This window comes from Tenebrio molitor, chromosome 4 (genome assembly GCF_963966145.1).
Source record: "Tenebrio molitor chromosome 4, icTenMoli1.1, whole genome shotgun sequence".
Classification (NCBI taxonomy): Eukaryota; Metazoa; Arthropoda; class Insecta; order Coleoptera; family Tenebrionidae; genus Tenebrio; species Tenebrio molitor.
The window spans coordinates 14638055-14653810 of NC_091049.1; the positions used below are offsets into that span (position 1 = coordinate 14638055).

A 15756-nucleotide genomic window follows, 5' to 3' on the forward strand; every position below is an offset into this window, starting at 1 on the left:
ACTATAAATATTTCATTTTTGTTGTATCCATGGAAATAAGAAAGAAAAACCAAAGCCACGTTGCCATAAGTTATTTGAGGTAAAACCGACATAAAGTCACTTCTTGGAAATGCTGGAAATAATAAAGTAAAGCAAACCTGATCACAATCATTCAGAATTATTTTAACATAGTCAAAAACAAGTAGTCAAAATCTTTTTTAATATTTAAAATAAACGAGATCAAAGCTGCACCCCATATCTTCAAATCTAAAAGATATAGAATTTTTTAATTACTTTTCAAATAATTTCTTAACATGAGTTGATATTGCTCAACTGAGTTGTTCCCCGAATTTTGGGGCACCGGTATATACAGTTTGTCCCCGGATTGAGTTTAAAAGAGGAAAAAATAAAACTCGCGAGAAAGTTTAGATACGAGGCTGCACGGCCTAGTATTTAAGTTTTCAAGATTTTTATTTGCTGGTAATCAACAAACCCAGTACAACATTTTATCCACAACGTATTTTTCATTTTACGCAAAAACTTCAGAAAAATGACATTTTTTTGGTTCATTTAAAACCCCCATTTGTATTATTAAAATCTCAGTATTGATATACTGTATTCTGAGATTAACATTTTCTGTTAAAATTTGGAGTAAATTTTGTTATAAATTTTATTACAGTTAACATTGCTTTTTGACAAACAGCATACAGAGTGTTTCTGAAATACGTGTGTTAATTTTAACCAGTGAAAGAACTCGTGAATTTATGAAACTTTTCTCTATAACGTTTTGTAAAATTGATGGTTAATTTCTTATAAATTTTAAATCAATTTGTATTGCTTTTTCGTAAAAATGTTATAGAGAAAAGTTCCATGATTTGGCGCGTTCTTCCACTGGTTACAATTAATACACGTATTTCAGAAACACCCTGTATTATTGTTCTGTTTTTAATGTTCTGTTTTCCCAGTATGTAATGAAATTTTACGGCTGACTTGATGTGCTCTTTTGATTTTTGGTCTCGTTCGATACAAAGGGCAATATTTTTAAAGATCGTTAAATCTTAAACGCGACTAAACCGTGTTTTCTGTTTCAGCAGCAAATAGCATGCAAGGCCAACGAAACAACATATTTTTGTTCACACTTTCGACGAGTCATGTGCATTTCTGATACCACGTACCACGTAACCACGTAGTGTTAAATTACCGTTTCTGCTTTCCAGTTACGCATATAAGGCCGATTAAATTTGGTTGTGGCTTTTCTTGACTTTTTACAATTTGTCGTAAGACAATGAATTAAATGGATGATTTAACAATTAATCAGTAATATCTTCGAAATTTCTTTAATATCCATATCTTCATTCATTTTATTAAACAATATAAAAATAAATAAAACACGGACTTTTGACCAGGGACCAATAACACCACTCCAAATCCAAAACAAAAACAAACGAGCACCTACAATCTACACTTGTAAACGACCACCGGTGCGTGGTCAAGAGTCAAGACTCGTTTGAAACGGTGTGGCCGGATTGCGGCCGTGGTCATACTTTACCTGTACATGGAGGGCAGTATTGCGGCGGAATTGAAATTGTACCTGTAAAGGTAGGGGCCGGATTGCGGCCGGTCGGCGAACTTACTGGACATCATTAGGGAAGGAATATTGATCCTAAATCCTAAAATGTCTATTACCTACCATAAAAGTCCTGTTATAAATATCCAGTTTTTCAAAATTACGGTTAGTCTTAATAGTAAACGACACAAGAGGATAAGTGAAGATGGAAGTGATATTTAGTGAACGTGGTAAAGAGTTGATTCTTTTAGAGTCTTTTAAATACTCTATAAAAAGTGCCACAAAGCAAGGTGTGAAGTGGTGTTGCACAGTGAAGAGTTGCAATGCAAAAAAATATGTAGACGAAAGTCGGAGAGATTTATAAGTCCATCGCCGCAATCCGGCCCTGCCCCTTTTTACCCGAATGCTATCACTGCCGCAATCCGGCCATCACCTTTCCAGGTACATTTTAAACGGGAGATTTAAAAGTTGACCATCGCCGCAATCCGGCTCTGCCCGTTTGAAATCGGGGACAGTTCGAGAGACCCGACAGTGATGGTCATATATATGAATCGTGACGTCTGAAATCGCGGCAAGCCGCCGCGCCGGCCGAGGTTATTTCTCGGGCACAAAACGATTTATTCCAAACGAATCGATGCTAGTTAGGCGCATTTCCATGCATTTTCGTCCGCTTAGCGGCGAACAGTGCTACGCTAAATTAAACTCTGCCTCCGGCCGACAAAAGCAACAAATGCTAACCGCTAAAATCTTCTAGTAGGTACCTAACACATTTTTACGAGAATAATTATCATTTATAAGCAAATATCTTCATAAATAATATGATTTAATATAATATTTAATTAAGTGTTATATTTTTTATTTTCTTTTTATTTAATTTTATTTGGGGAGGCACTGCCTCCGTTGCCTCCTCGGAGTAGCCGCCACTGGTACAAACGTTTGTCCGGTTTGTCTAGAGTACAACCGTAGCTGCAAATTTCGCTTTTAAAAGTTACGGTGCCGACAAAGGCATCCAGACATGACATTTACAACCGATTTTGGCCCCAGTGAACGGTTCTTTTGACGTTTCGTTGAAATTATTAAAAAAAAATATATATTTATCGAACCTATTCCGACCATTACAATACAATACACACCTGTGAAATACAAATGAAACACTTTGCGCTACACCTAGTAGTCTAGTACCCCCAGAATGGCCACCCAGAAATTGAAAACTGCTTTTCGGCCTCCCAATCTGGGAAATATAGCGTTACCTTACACTTTAGGTCAAGGGAGGTGCGATTTCCCGTACAATGTCAAAAATTTCTAGTGGAATGTGGGAAAAATCTAGTGGAGTACGGGAAAAATGTGCGGACACCGTTGATTTATTCTTTTCACAGTTACTTTAAAATTAAAGTGTCCATACGTTACTTTAATTTAGTGTAAAAAAACACATTTCCCTGTATAATTTTTCCGATAAATGTGTTTGTTTAATTTATATCGATCGAAAAAGAAAATAATCGGAACAGGGAAAATACAACCTATTGGGTTGGCAGCTTTATATGTCAAAAAGTTTGACAATTGTCAGGTATTTCATAAATATCTGCAAAATAGCACAATAAAACAAAACCACAGAAGTTGATATATGGTTTTGTGTACCTACTTTATCCAGTACTAGCTGTTAGTGCTAAAGTGCAACTGGAAAATAAAAATCTACAAAACATTCTAACCCCAAAATCTTGTATTCACCTGAAGAAAGATGATTCGTTTTCACCAGGAAGTAATGGTTAAGTACAAGACATTTTAATAATTTGCAACATTATTAACATAATTTATTTTGTAAAATTACAGTTGTAAACATTATTGTTACAATTCTCCACTTTAGAGAACAATGCAGAAACAATTTGGTAACTGTCAGCTTTATTACTTCTGGGTTGAATGTCAATATGTTGTACTGGTGCTTCTCTTACGGTACTGATGATGGAATTCTCAATGTTGGATGGTTACATTGGAAGCAACTGCTAAAAATTCAAGTAGATTAAAGCACTGTATCGAAGTTTGTGACACAACTCACCATTGTTTGAGGAGCTGTAGCTGCAACATAGTACCTTTTGGGTAATCTTGTAGTTTACGTCGCCCAAACTGCGCATCGCTTCGCGCACCGTGCTGAATGTGTACAGCGTTGCCAGACTTATTTATTTGTATCGAATAAGAGAAAATTCACAATTAACATCACGTGACGGTGATTTTAATTATACAATTATATTCTGTGCAGGAGCCCCTCTACCACTCACTGTTTCTAAACAAAGTTAAAAAAGTACCAAACACAAACTAAACCAGGGAAACAGATCAATTAACAAACGTATTGGAGTCGTACACATCCAACTAAAAGATGCGTTCAATTCTAATTAAATTCTGGCAACAATGCAGAGTCTATGGGGCTGCGCGTATGAGAAGCGCAGTTTGGGCGACGTAAACTACAAGATTACCACATTTTGTTTTTGATGTTGAAGGAAGGCCATCAGTCATCACGAATCATTTTAGGAACTTCAATCTTGTGTCCATAGGGCAATCAAGGTTCAAATATTTGTCAATTTTATTTGAAATTGTTTTAATACCAATTTAACCTGACTTCCATATATTTCTTCACAGTTTCAACCCAGTTTGGATTGGTAATGGCAAACGATCTACAAATATTGGTTTTTGTGTCAGTTATCAATATAATATCTTCTCTTGACATTTTCCATTTTCCGAGTATATAACTTCTTTCGGAGACAGGCACCACAAACACCTATTAATAAAACTGTCTGTAATAAAATATGGTTTATTAAAAATTTGTGAATTAAAGAATAGTTATTACATACTTTCGTGAGAAAAAATTGTCCTATGTAACGTTGTTTCGATTTTTGTGGTAATAATTCAGAATTTAGTCCTGCCACTAGTTGCACTGCCTCTGGTGTCACATTTAACTCACTCTATATTATATACTAGACATTTTTTTCACTCGATTAATACACCAAAATCAAATTTTGAAGCACGACCGTGAAAATTTAGCCGGCAAATAATTTGTTAGGAAAAAAACAAATGAGCGGTCACGGTCGTCAAGGAATTGATTCCACAGCATTCGATTCTTTATTGACGATGTCAAATTCTACAATAAAATTAGTCTTGATTTTTAAAAGATTTAATATTTTGGTCAGCCGAAAAGTCTAATACAAATGTCGTACGGGACGTATTTTCCGGCCCTCCAACTAATCAGGCACTCGGCTGCGCCATCGTGCCCGAAACCAGTTGTCGTGCCGGAAAATTCACATCCCGTACTCTAATGTAAATAACTATTGAAGTTCGAACAAATCGTGTAGCCGTGCATCAAACCAACGAATGTTTTCGTCAAACGTTTGGAAGAAGTCCTTTGACGCGATGCGACGCACTATCAACCATTCAGCTTTGGAGGGTGTTCGTAGCATCGTGTAGCGCCGGCATAAAGCGTTGATTCCTACATGCAACATTATAAGTAAGGGCAAGTTATGCAGCAGTAATAGCAAATCTGTTCTGTATTTGCCTAACATTTATGTGGCAGTTGCGCGGGTTGCAGAGGTATCGTATCTGTTGTTGCTTTCATATAATTATAAAACTCGTACTTTTACATTTTGGAGATGACTAGCACGTGTTATGTTAAAAATTGCAAAAAAAAAACAATAATCCTCCTTCAATGGATAATGTCATTACAAGGATCTGTAATGTTGTTTTTGCTACTTTACCTTCTAACGTATTTTCTCTTATAGATAGGTAGCCATATTTTAGATTTTGAAAATTTTTCGGAAAATCATAATTTTATATTTGATCAAACAAATAATTTTTAGTTATACCAAAATTTGACTTCATTACTTTAACAAACAATGCAACAAAAATTTAAAAGGTAAGTCTGTAAGACACGTTAAGACAGGTTTTAACAAAGGTTGTATTTTTTAAACATCAATAAATTGATTTGACTGTTGTTCGTTATTAATTAATGTATCTTTTTATTGTATTTTGTTATCCACATCATTATAAAACTACAATTATTTTGTTCGCAACCGCAACCAGCAAAACAATCGGCAGCCATCTTGGTAAGGGCAAAAATGAAGAGGTGGGAATCAAAACAGTGTATCTTATTCTCCGTCTATTCTATTTCCCACGTCACTGGTTTACGCCAATCAGTATAAAATCATGAGCGCCCTCTACAATCCGCAAGAATTAAATTTGAAGACAAAAAATGAAATTTTGAATAACATTATACGAGGAATTTTTTTTACTCTGAACATAGGTTAAAAATAAATAAATAATCGTATACCTTCTGGCTAAGGCCAAGTGCTAGATGTTTTCAGGTCGCGCAAGCGCCTCTAACATAACCTAACGACCACTACTAAGTGTAGGGATGCGCACGATGTATCGATATTGTTGAGATATCGATATTCGCATTTCACCGATACGATATTTACATCGATTTACTTTTTTTCGATATAATCGGTGAGAATCGATATTTTTTAACGATATTTAATGCGATATTTTTTCCGCATTTGTCAGCAAAGTGAATTCTTTCACGCACAGAAAGGCCACGTGTTTTATTTGCTTTTGTTTTCTGTGGCAGACGCAATGTCAGCTTTTTTAATCCACTTCGATTATTTCATGATTATTCTCGTTCTCGCCGTTATTATTAATTCCGAAGCAACAGCAGTGTAGTGCTGTAGTGTATCAGTGACAAAAACGATCACTCCGACGCGTAAAAGCAGTGTTTGGAAACATTTTTCCAAAGGCAATGATGGTACGGCTACATGCCGTTTTTGCAAGAAAAAGCTAAAAACGTCTGGCAATACGACGAACTTGATAAGCCACATTAGTCGTCAACATAAACTGTTGGTTCAAAAGGAAGGCGAAATTGGCGAAAATGAGGAATCTAAAAAAGAAGACATCAGCGAAAAACCATCCATGGATGTGGCTTCTTCAGGACCAAGCACGTCGCAACAACGAACCCCAACGCCAACACAAAATCAAGGTAATGAAGATTATTATGGCTATGGCTCTTGTTCAACTATCACTTTGTGTAATTCATTTAATCAACCACGAATTAAAGAAAGCTTTGAGAATATAGGATTTTTTCATGTAAGTGGAAAAAAATTTAATGCCATAAGTGACTCAATTTTATTTATGATATGCAAGGACATGCATCCATTTCGCCTAGTCGAAAATGAGGGCTTTCGACACTTAATGAAGACTACAAGTCCTTTGTATAAATTGCCGGGCAGAGACTTCTTCTCTCGAAAATTAGATGCCAAATATGACTTAGTTTCTATTAAAATAAAAGAAAAGTTGGTGTCAATTAAAGATGTCACCATAACTACAGATGTTTGGAGCGACATTATGCAAGCACGTAGCTTTCTAGGTGTCACAATTCATTTTATTGACGGACTAAACCTGACTTCATTTACCTTAGGTGTGTATGATTTAGAAGAACGACACACCGCAGAATATTTGGCGCAAAAGTTGACTGAAACTTGTACTTTATGGGGTATACGAAAAGAAAGTGTAACGGCAGTTGTCACCGATAGCGGTGCAAATATTGTGAAAGCTATTGATATTGCTTTTGGCAAACATGTGCACATATCGTGTTGTGCACATACCCTCAACTTAGTGGTTGAAAGATCTGTAGAAATTGTACCACATTTAACAGAACTTATAAATAAGGTTAAAAAGATTGTAACCTGGTTTAAAAAGAGTATTGTGGCAAGCGATGAACTTAGAAAAGTGACCTCTCTTAAAATGATACAAGAAGTTCCAACACGTTGGAACTCTAAGTATTATATGTTGGAGCAATTTCTTAAACTAAGAGCTCCCATTAATGAGATAGTAAACAAACATGTTTCAGCCCCACCAATTACTACAGCTTTAGAAATTCAACAAATACAAGAAGTTATTGATTTGCTGTTACCTCTAGAAGCGGCTTCTAAAGAATTGTGTGGAGGGAAGTACATCACTGCTAGTAAAATTATACCTTTAATACATTGTTTAAGTAAAAAAATATCAACCCGTAATTGTCAGTTGGGAATTGGTATAAAATTGAAAAACGAATTAACATCAGAAATTAAGCGTCGATTTGGTCACATCGAAGAGGTACCCTTAATGGCCTTTTCGACAATCCTAGATCCTAGATTCAAGAAGGTTCATTTCGAAAATGCTCTAGCGTGTTCTAAGGCTATTACTCAATTACAAAATTTGATGATGTCGTCGCAGGAAGATGAAGATGACAATTTGGTGAATACGTGCAATGTCGAAGTTGAAGGTAAGTTATGACAAATTTAAAAAAATGACTTATGTTGATTCAATACTTTTGCATAGAGCAAGGAAAATTTGATCTTTGGAGTGAGCACCATAAACTGACTGGCAATAGTGAAATTGCTGGATCTTCCTCGTCTCGTCGTGAATAGCAAAAAGCCAGTATTTCCGCTGAAGTTCTACAATATCTACAATGCCCTCTGAGACAATTCGTAGAAAATCCCTTAGAAGTTTGGGAAAACATGAAGTCGATTTTTCCGAATTTGTCAAAGATTGCACCCAAGTATCTCAGCGTAGTCGCAACGTCAGTGCCGTCGGAAAGACTATTTTCAAAGGCCGGACAAGTGCTAACTCAACAGAGAAATAGACTTAAAGGCAAGCGCCTATCAAAATTATTGTTATTACAAAATTGTCCACAAAAATTTTTTTTTTAATAAGTTTTTGTAGTTTGTTTTTTTCATTTTGTAGAAAAATGTTTTTTTAATAAATTGAGTGTTCTTGTATTTTGTTTTTCTTCATCAATTTTCACTATTTTTATTAATTACTCTTTTTTTTTAGAAATATCGATGTTTAAAAAAATCGATATTTTCTGGTCGATATATTTAGCACATCGATGTTTTAAATTCGATGTATCGATTGATGACATTATCGATGTTTCAAAAATTTTGCGCATCCCTACTAAGTAGTAGCCGGGACCGACAGCTTTACATCTCCTCCGAAAGATGGTAGTGATTTGAAAAAACCTGATGTTTAACCGGGAATCGAACATAGGTTATATCTAGAGCGCGGATTTTTAAGCACAAAAAATGTCAAAAATAGCGCTTAAAAATGCTTAAAATACAGGAAAATAAGCGTAAGAAAAGCACTAAAACCACAAAATAACCTTTAAAAAAGCATTAAAACTTTTTTAATAAGAATAAAACTCTGACAAATATTAAAAAATAATGTTTAATAATAATCTAATTGTACTATCGCGAGCAATAAATTTTGGTCGTCACTGTCATTTCAAAATTTGGTTAGATTGTCACAGATTTAAAAAATTTCCCAGCCTAATTATGCCCATGTCAATAAAATGTCAAAAAAATGAGAAAAAAAATGACAATGACAATGACAATTGCAGGTCTCACTAGATTTCGTGTTATTTACTTTAATCTATAACGATTAATCATACTTCATTCTTTAACAATCATTATTTAATTAATTTAGTTAATCATGCCACCGAAAAAATGCTGTCATTGTTTTGAAAATGTTAATTCAAATAAGCCGTCAATTCATTGCGACGCCTGCAAATATCCATTACATGTGAATTGTTTGGAAATGAGTACGGAGGAAAAAAAACTAATCACCAATGTTAAGCCAGCCAATATAAAGATCTTTTGCGATCGTTGCAACGTGTCTTTGTCTGCGATTTCGGAAGTTAAAGCCTCTGTAGACGAATTAAAAGCAACTTTTGAATCTCGCCTCGAGCAGTTAGAAAATCTAATCAAACAATCGACTTCAGCGCCTAATGAGAAGGAATCTGTTATTAACGAGTCAGTTGAAAGATCATGGAGAGCGCGAAACGTCATAATTTACAATGTAGACTCGTGCGAAGAAAAGCGGGATGTAGACATTGTGAATGATATCCTGAAGGTCTGTCATGCCTCCCTGGTAGTAGATCCAGGGTCAGTGGCTCGTATTGGAACAAAAATTACAAATAAACCGAAACCATTAAAAGTATCCTTCAATACTCCTGATATGGCGCGGCTCTGCTTACGGAAGAAAGGGAATCTCATCCACCATGCCCAATTTTCGAAAATACTTATTCGAGATGACAAAACTCCGCTACAAATAAAACATTTGCAGTCTTTAAGAGAAGAACTTAACATTATGCGTCAGCAGGGGGATGATACGGCAACTATAAAGTACGTTCACAACATTCCTCAAATTGTTAATAAAAAAAACTAGAAACTGGCAAACCATTTAGCTTATCCATTTTATACACAAACATCTCGTCAATTATGGCAAAACTTGCTACACTTTCTACTGATATCGCGAAAAGTAATCCTGATATAATTGCCATAAGCGAAACATGGCTACACTCAAACATTGCAGATTCAGAAATATCTATTAATACCTATACTATATTTACAAAGGATAGAACTATATGTAAAGGGGGTGGGGTCTGCCTATATGTTAAGGACTCCTTACTACACAATTTCAAAACTACTGTCGTAGATATCGAAACAGATCCATATGATTCACTTTGGGTTAAATTTTATAACAAAGTATTTACTTTCACACTTTGCTGCTTATATCGACCTCCTGATGGTACCACTTTAAACTCCGTTGCTCATGATGCAAAACTGAATAATACATTAGAATCATGTTTTACAACTTTATCTAATTTAGTCGTAATAGGTGACCTAAATTATTCCAATATCAAATGGAATGAAGGGATATATCAATCGACAAGCAGCCGTGAAAGTGACTTTATTTCAATGCTCAACCACAATAATGTATCGCAGTTAATTTCTGAACCCACTCGCTTTAGACAGAATCAACAACCATCCATTTTAGATCTTTTATTAACAACAGACCCAGATCTGATATCACAAGTTAATGTTGGCGACCCAATTGGCATCTCTGATCATTGTAGAATAACGTTTGATATACAAGTCCTAGTGTACAATACACCCAAAATTGAAATAAAAACTTATAAAAAAATATCTTATGCTTCTGTTAATGACGACTTAGCCGGGCATGACTGGTCCTCCTTTTACCAACTGCACTGTGTTAACTTGCAATGGCAATATTTTCTCTCTACAATCAACCAATACCTGGAAAAAAATAGTTACATCAAATCGCATAAACAAGTTGTGTCCAAACCATGGATTGATCACTCTCTACTCAAGATGATAAATCATAAGAGGCAGCTCTGGCGGAATTTCAGGCGCTCCGGTGCTCCATCTGATTACGACATTCACCGCAATTTCTCTAATCACCTGAAAAATGTCATTAATGAAAAGAAAACCAAATTTGAAAATAACTTACTAAATAATCCTAAGGCATTTTATGGACATCTGCGTAAACATCTTTCCTCCAGAGTCAGTGTCCCAATCGTTCGTAATCTTAGCGGAATTTTGAGTGGTAGCAGCCTCGAAACTGCAAACGTTCTGGCAGGGGTTTTTGCATCAATGTTTAACACCAGTTCAAACAATAACATACCCACATTTATTCATCCTTATGTCACACACTCCGACACTTTGTCCAATGTCTTATTTACAGAAGAAATAATTTTAAATGAAGTCAACAATTTACCTGTGAACTCTGCGCCTGGCCCTGATGGTCTCACTTCTAAAACTATTAAGTTATGCTCCCAAAATTTGATTGGCCCTCTATGCAAAATCTTTCAAACATCGTTAACAAGTGGCAAATTGCCCACACAATGGCTTGAAGCCGTTGTAACGCCAATATTCAAAAAGGGAGATAAGTGCAAGGCAGAAAACTACCGGCCCATTAGTCTAACATCTAGCACGTGCAAACTATTTGAGAAAGTGCTAGTTAGACAATTACTCGAATTTCTACGAAATAAAAACGTTGTACCAATAAACCAACACGGGTTTATTCCTGGCCGTTTTCCCATAACAAACTTGCTTACCTCGTGTAACCAGTGGACCAAACTGCTAGACACAGGAAAAACCGTTGACATTGTCTACTTAGACTTTAGCAAAGCATTTGACAGAGTGCCACACTCTTTACTCCTACATAAACTCGAAAGATGTGGCATCAATGGACATGTCTTAAACTGGATTGCGGCATTTCTGTCCTCTAGAACGTTTGCAGTTAAAGTGGGTTCTGTGCTCTCAGACAAGAAACTCGTTATAAGTGGCGTGCCGCAGGGCTCGGTGCTTGGTCCGCTATTGTTCACTCTCTACACATCTGACTTGCTTGCCAGATTACAATGTCCTTTTGCAGCTTACGCAGATGACGTAAAAATCTTTAGTTCATCCAATGAATGTAGACATATTAACAAGCTACAAATTGATTTAAATTTTGTGACTGAGTGGAGTGATCAGTGGTGTTTACCCTTGAATCCGGACAAATGTTCCGTCATGTATCTTGGTTTCAACAATAAAAAAAAAATATATCAACTTGGAAACCGAGATATCATTGTAGTTGAAAATCAAAATGATCTGGGCGTTTTCGTTAATAACAAGTTGAATTGGGGCAACCAGAGCGCGAAAGCCGCTAGAAGGGCTTCTGGGGTTTTTCATTCAATCAAAAGAGCTTTCTCTAAACCAAGTCCTGAATTATGCTCAAGGTTATTTAAAATGTACATTAGGCCCCACTTAGAGTATGCAATATCGGTTTGGAGACCCTATCATGTGAAGGATATACATATGCTTAACCGAGTACAACATGCAGTGACAAGATGGCCGACAGGCTTTAAACATAAGCCCTACAGAGAGAGGTTAGATATTCTACAATTGCCTGAATTAAGTCAGATATGATAGAGCAGATATGATCCAGATATATAGATTAACCCACAATATATGGCCAGGTGACACCTCGGAGTTCATAGACATGCAAACGGACCCCCGACTACGAGGACACCAATACAAGCTTAAGAAAGAGAAATTTAGGACATCTTCTCGACAATATTTCCTAACAAACCGCGCATTTGAAACCTGGAACAAATTAGATAGCACAGTCGTTAACAGCGCTAATGTCTGTGCTTTTAAGAAGCAATATGACAAAATGCAGTAATAAACACAATTGTCCAATATACGGAATTATACAACCATTAAGTTGCTAAATAGGTTTGCCTCAGCAACTATTTAAATGAATAATAATAATAATAATAATAATAATGTCATACAACATGATGATAGGTTATGATATTTACGACTGTTTTACAATGGAGCATTTTCGATTGCGTCAAAGAATGACCTTGACGACCAAAACTTATTGCTCGCGACTGTAAGTATGTATAAACAAAGAAATTTTAACTTTATAATATAACAAAAAATATAAGTAAAGTTTAAAATAAGCTACAAATTAGTATATTAAATATATTAAACTTCGCTCTTATTTTTATAGCATGCAATGATCAAATGTTTTTCGATGTTTTGAACTGAAAAACTTCGTCTTCGGTCACTTAGAAGATTTTTGAAGTGCGAAAAACTTCTTTCTACATCCACACTTGTTAGCGGAGCATACTTAAATTTTGCAACCAATGAGACTTCTACTTCGAAATTTTCCACAATATCTCCTTTGAAAATATTTGAAATGTTTTCTAAAACTTTATATCCTGTGTTTTTTGACAAAACTTCGTTCAACTTAGTCGTTACAATTTTTCCAACACGCCCTGGTACTCTTGATACAGCTATTTGAAAATTGTTTATTATTTCTACAGCCTCTACCAACGTAAGTCCAGTACTTTCAAGTTTTTTTATTGTAGTGCTTACGAATTTATAATTTGCTTTAAGAAAAGCTAAGTTTTGTTTAATCTCCTGGTTTTTGAGAACAGTCTGACAATCTTTAATAGACTGCGATGTGGACTCAGAAAAATCTAGAACAACTTCCTTAAAACCTTCAAAATTGTCAGCGTAATACATTGCCGCGTCTAGCCATGTTCCCCATCTTGTTAAAACTGGTTGAGGGGGCAGAGGGATGCCAGCCATTTTTTCCTTAAATATCTGAACTCTTAGCGGTGCTTTTAGAAATATCTTCTTACCTTGTGAAATTAAAGCGTTCACTAAAGGAAACTGCAATCGAATAGTTTCCGCAACACGATTTAAACCATGAGCTAGGCATGTACAATGAATTAAATTTGTGTAGAAAATTTTTAAATTTGATGCTGCTTTGATCATGTAAGCTGCCGCATCCGAAACCATTAACAATATTTTTTCAGAAGGAACTGGATTTGGTAGAAAAAATTTTGAGAGTTCGTCATGAACGAATTTTGTAACTGTGTTGCTGTTTGTTTTTTCTAACTCTTTAGATGCAATTAAAAATGCTTTAGTTGGTGATTCTTCATGCAACATTCCTATTATCAAATTAGCGATATACCGCCCACAAACGTCTGTAGTTTCATCCACACTAAACCATATGAAATTATTTGAAATGGTACTTTTTAGTTCGTCCATAACTTCTTCATGTAACGAATCAACATAATTCTTGCGAATTGTAGATTCTGAAGGGATATGCCTGCTGCAGTATTTTTCTAAAAAACATTTGAATTCACCGTTATCTAATTTTTTTAGAGGTATATTGGAAGAAATCATTGCGTTGCATAAATCTGAATAGAATGTTTTCTGTTCATCACTTGAAGAGGTGGCTATTGATTCTTTTATAGTTTGTTGCCTAATATTTTGCGAAGATAGCTTTTTAAGGCGTTCATGATGACCAGCGGTTTTAGTGTGCTGAATGATGTTGTGCTTTTTTTCGCAGTTAATCTGCAATAAGAGAGCCCATGTGACAATTTCCTATCGAAATAAATTTTTATAAGGAAGACTTACCGTTTTAATACAGGCTCTACAAAATATTTTATTATTTTCAAACTTGAGTTCCGGAAAGTTTTTTATATATTCTTCTATTGATGGCTTAATTTTAGGCATTGCTATAGTAGATAGATATACAAAGTTAAACCAAAACACAGACACACAATTTAAAGTAACTAAACAACACCGTACTTTATCTGTCGATTTTGTGAGACAGAATGGTCTCACTTTTACGTCTTTACCGCGTCTTGGATCAAAATAGGTTGTTGTTTTTGTGCAATATATGAGTATATGACAATTCGCCAAATCGCCATTCGGGCGTAGGCCGTGGAAGCCTCGGGTCGCCGTTTCCAGGAATACACGGCCTAGATTTTTAAGTATTACGTTGTAAAACAGCGACAAAAAAAGGACCTTTTAAGTATTCTTATTTCTTGTGATTCATATCATATAAAAAGCGTAAAAGCAAAATAAATTATAAAACGAACAAAAATGACAGAAAGTGGCATAAAAGCTACAAAAAAGCAAAAAAAAAGCATAAAACATAAAATAAGCATGAAAACTCAAAAAAAGCAAAATAAGCATAAAAAACTTTATATTAAATGGCTGTTTTTGTCACGATTCATATTTATTTCTAATTACTTTCTTCTTGCTATTAATTATTATGTAAAGCGTAATAGCTAGAAATCCGCGCTCTAGTTATATCCTACATACCTATGTTCAGTTTTAAAAAGCACAGATCAATGCATTCAGGGTTACTACGGTGACTCTTGCATATTGTTTATTAACAGATAAACAGAAAATAACTAATAAAATTCGGAAGTCTGTTTATGGTGGCATATTGCTTATCTGTTCTTGAATCGTTATGTTGGAAGTTTTCAGATTATTGTAAAATAACCAGTTTTACATGTTTTGGGTAGGTATTACTGTGACAAAAGAGGTTACGACATCCAATGTTTGATATTGGAAAATTTAAGAACGATCTGAGGTGGTCTTTTTACTGCTGGATATTGGTTATTTCGTATTGCAGGTAAGTAGGTATACCTTAAAGTGAAAATGGATGTAAATTTGTTATGTCTGACTTGGTCTGACGTAAGAAATGAAAAGTTTTTGACAGTCTGCCTGTTTTGGTAACATCAAAATTGACAACAAGAAGGATGAATTCAAGTGTAGAAAACTTGATGTAGATACGCGATTTTTTTTGCAATCGACTGTAATTATGGCTTCTTGGCACACACTATGCTTTTTTTATTTCATCCAGGGGGAGCAACTAATAGTAGGTAGCATGGTCAACTTCATCTAGCTTCCGCTGCACTCCATACGGCCGTAACATTATGCCAATTTTCATTGTTGAAATTGATTCTACTAACCTCAAAAAATCGTTTGGTAACTAGCCCCAACTAGCGGAGAAAAATGTTAACAACAATGATTGACGTATCT

General features: G+C 35.3%; 2 long non-coding RNA genes across 6 annotated transcripts; both read right to left on the minus strand.

Moving 5' to 3' along the window:
• Positions 1-3341: 3341 nt before the first annotated feature.
• LOC138129002 (uncharacterized) lies at positions 3342-5197 on the minus strand. 2 transcript variants are annotated; one of them, XR_011159001.1, is made up of 3 exons: positions 4387-4873; positions 4015-4329; positions 3342-3630 (listed from the first exon to the last, which is right to left on the minus strand). It is a non-coding gene; the product is annotated as an uncharacterized lncRNA (long non-coding RNA). The 2 variants fall into 2 exon arrangements; XR_011159000.1 differs by having other exon boundaries at positions 4015-5197.
• A 5186-nt stretch (positions 5198-10383) lies between these two features.
• Positions 10384-15006, minus strand: LOC138129012 (uncharacterized). 4 transcript variants are annotated; one of them, XR_011159010.1, is made up of 5 exons: positions 14338-15006; positions 11475-14274; positions 10868-11397; positions 10703-10818; positions 10384-10653 (listed from the first exon to the last, which is right to left on the minus strand). It is a non-coding gene; the product is annotated as an uncharacterized lncRNA (long non-coding RNA). The 4 variants fall into 4 exon arrangements; XR_011159011.1 differs by having other exon boundaries at positions 11475-11850; positions 11903-14428; XR_011159012.1 differs by having other exon boundaries at positions 10868-10978; positions 11042-11397; positions 11475-14419.
• Between the last annotated feature and the right edge of the window lie 750 nt (positions 15007-15756).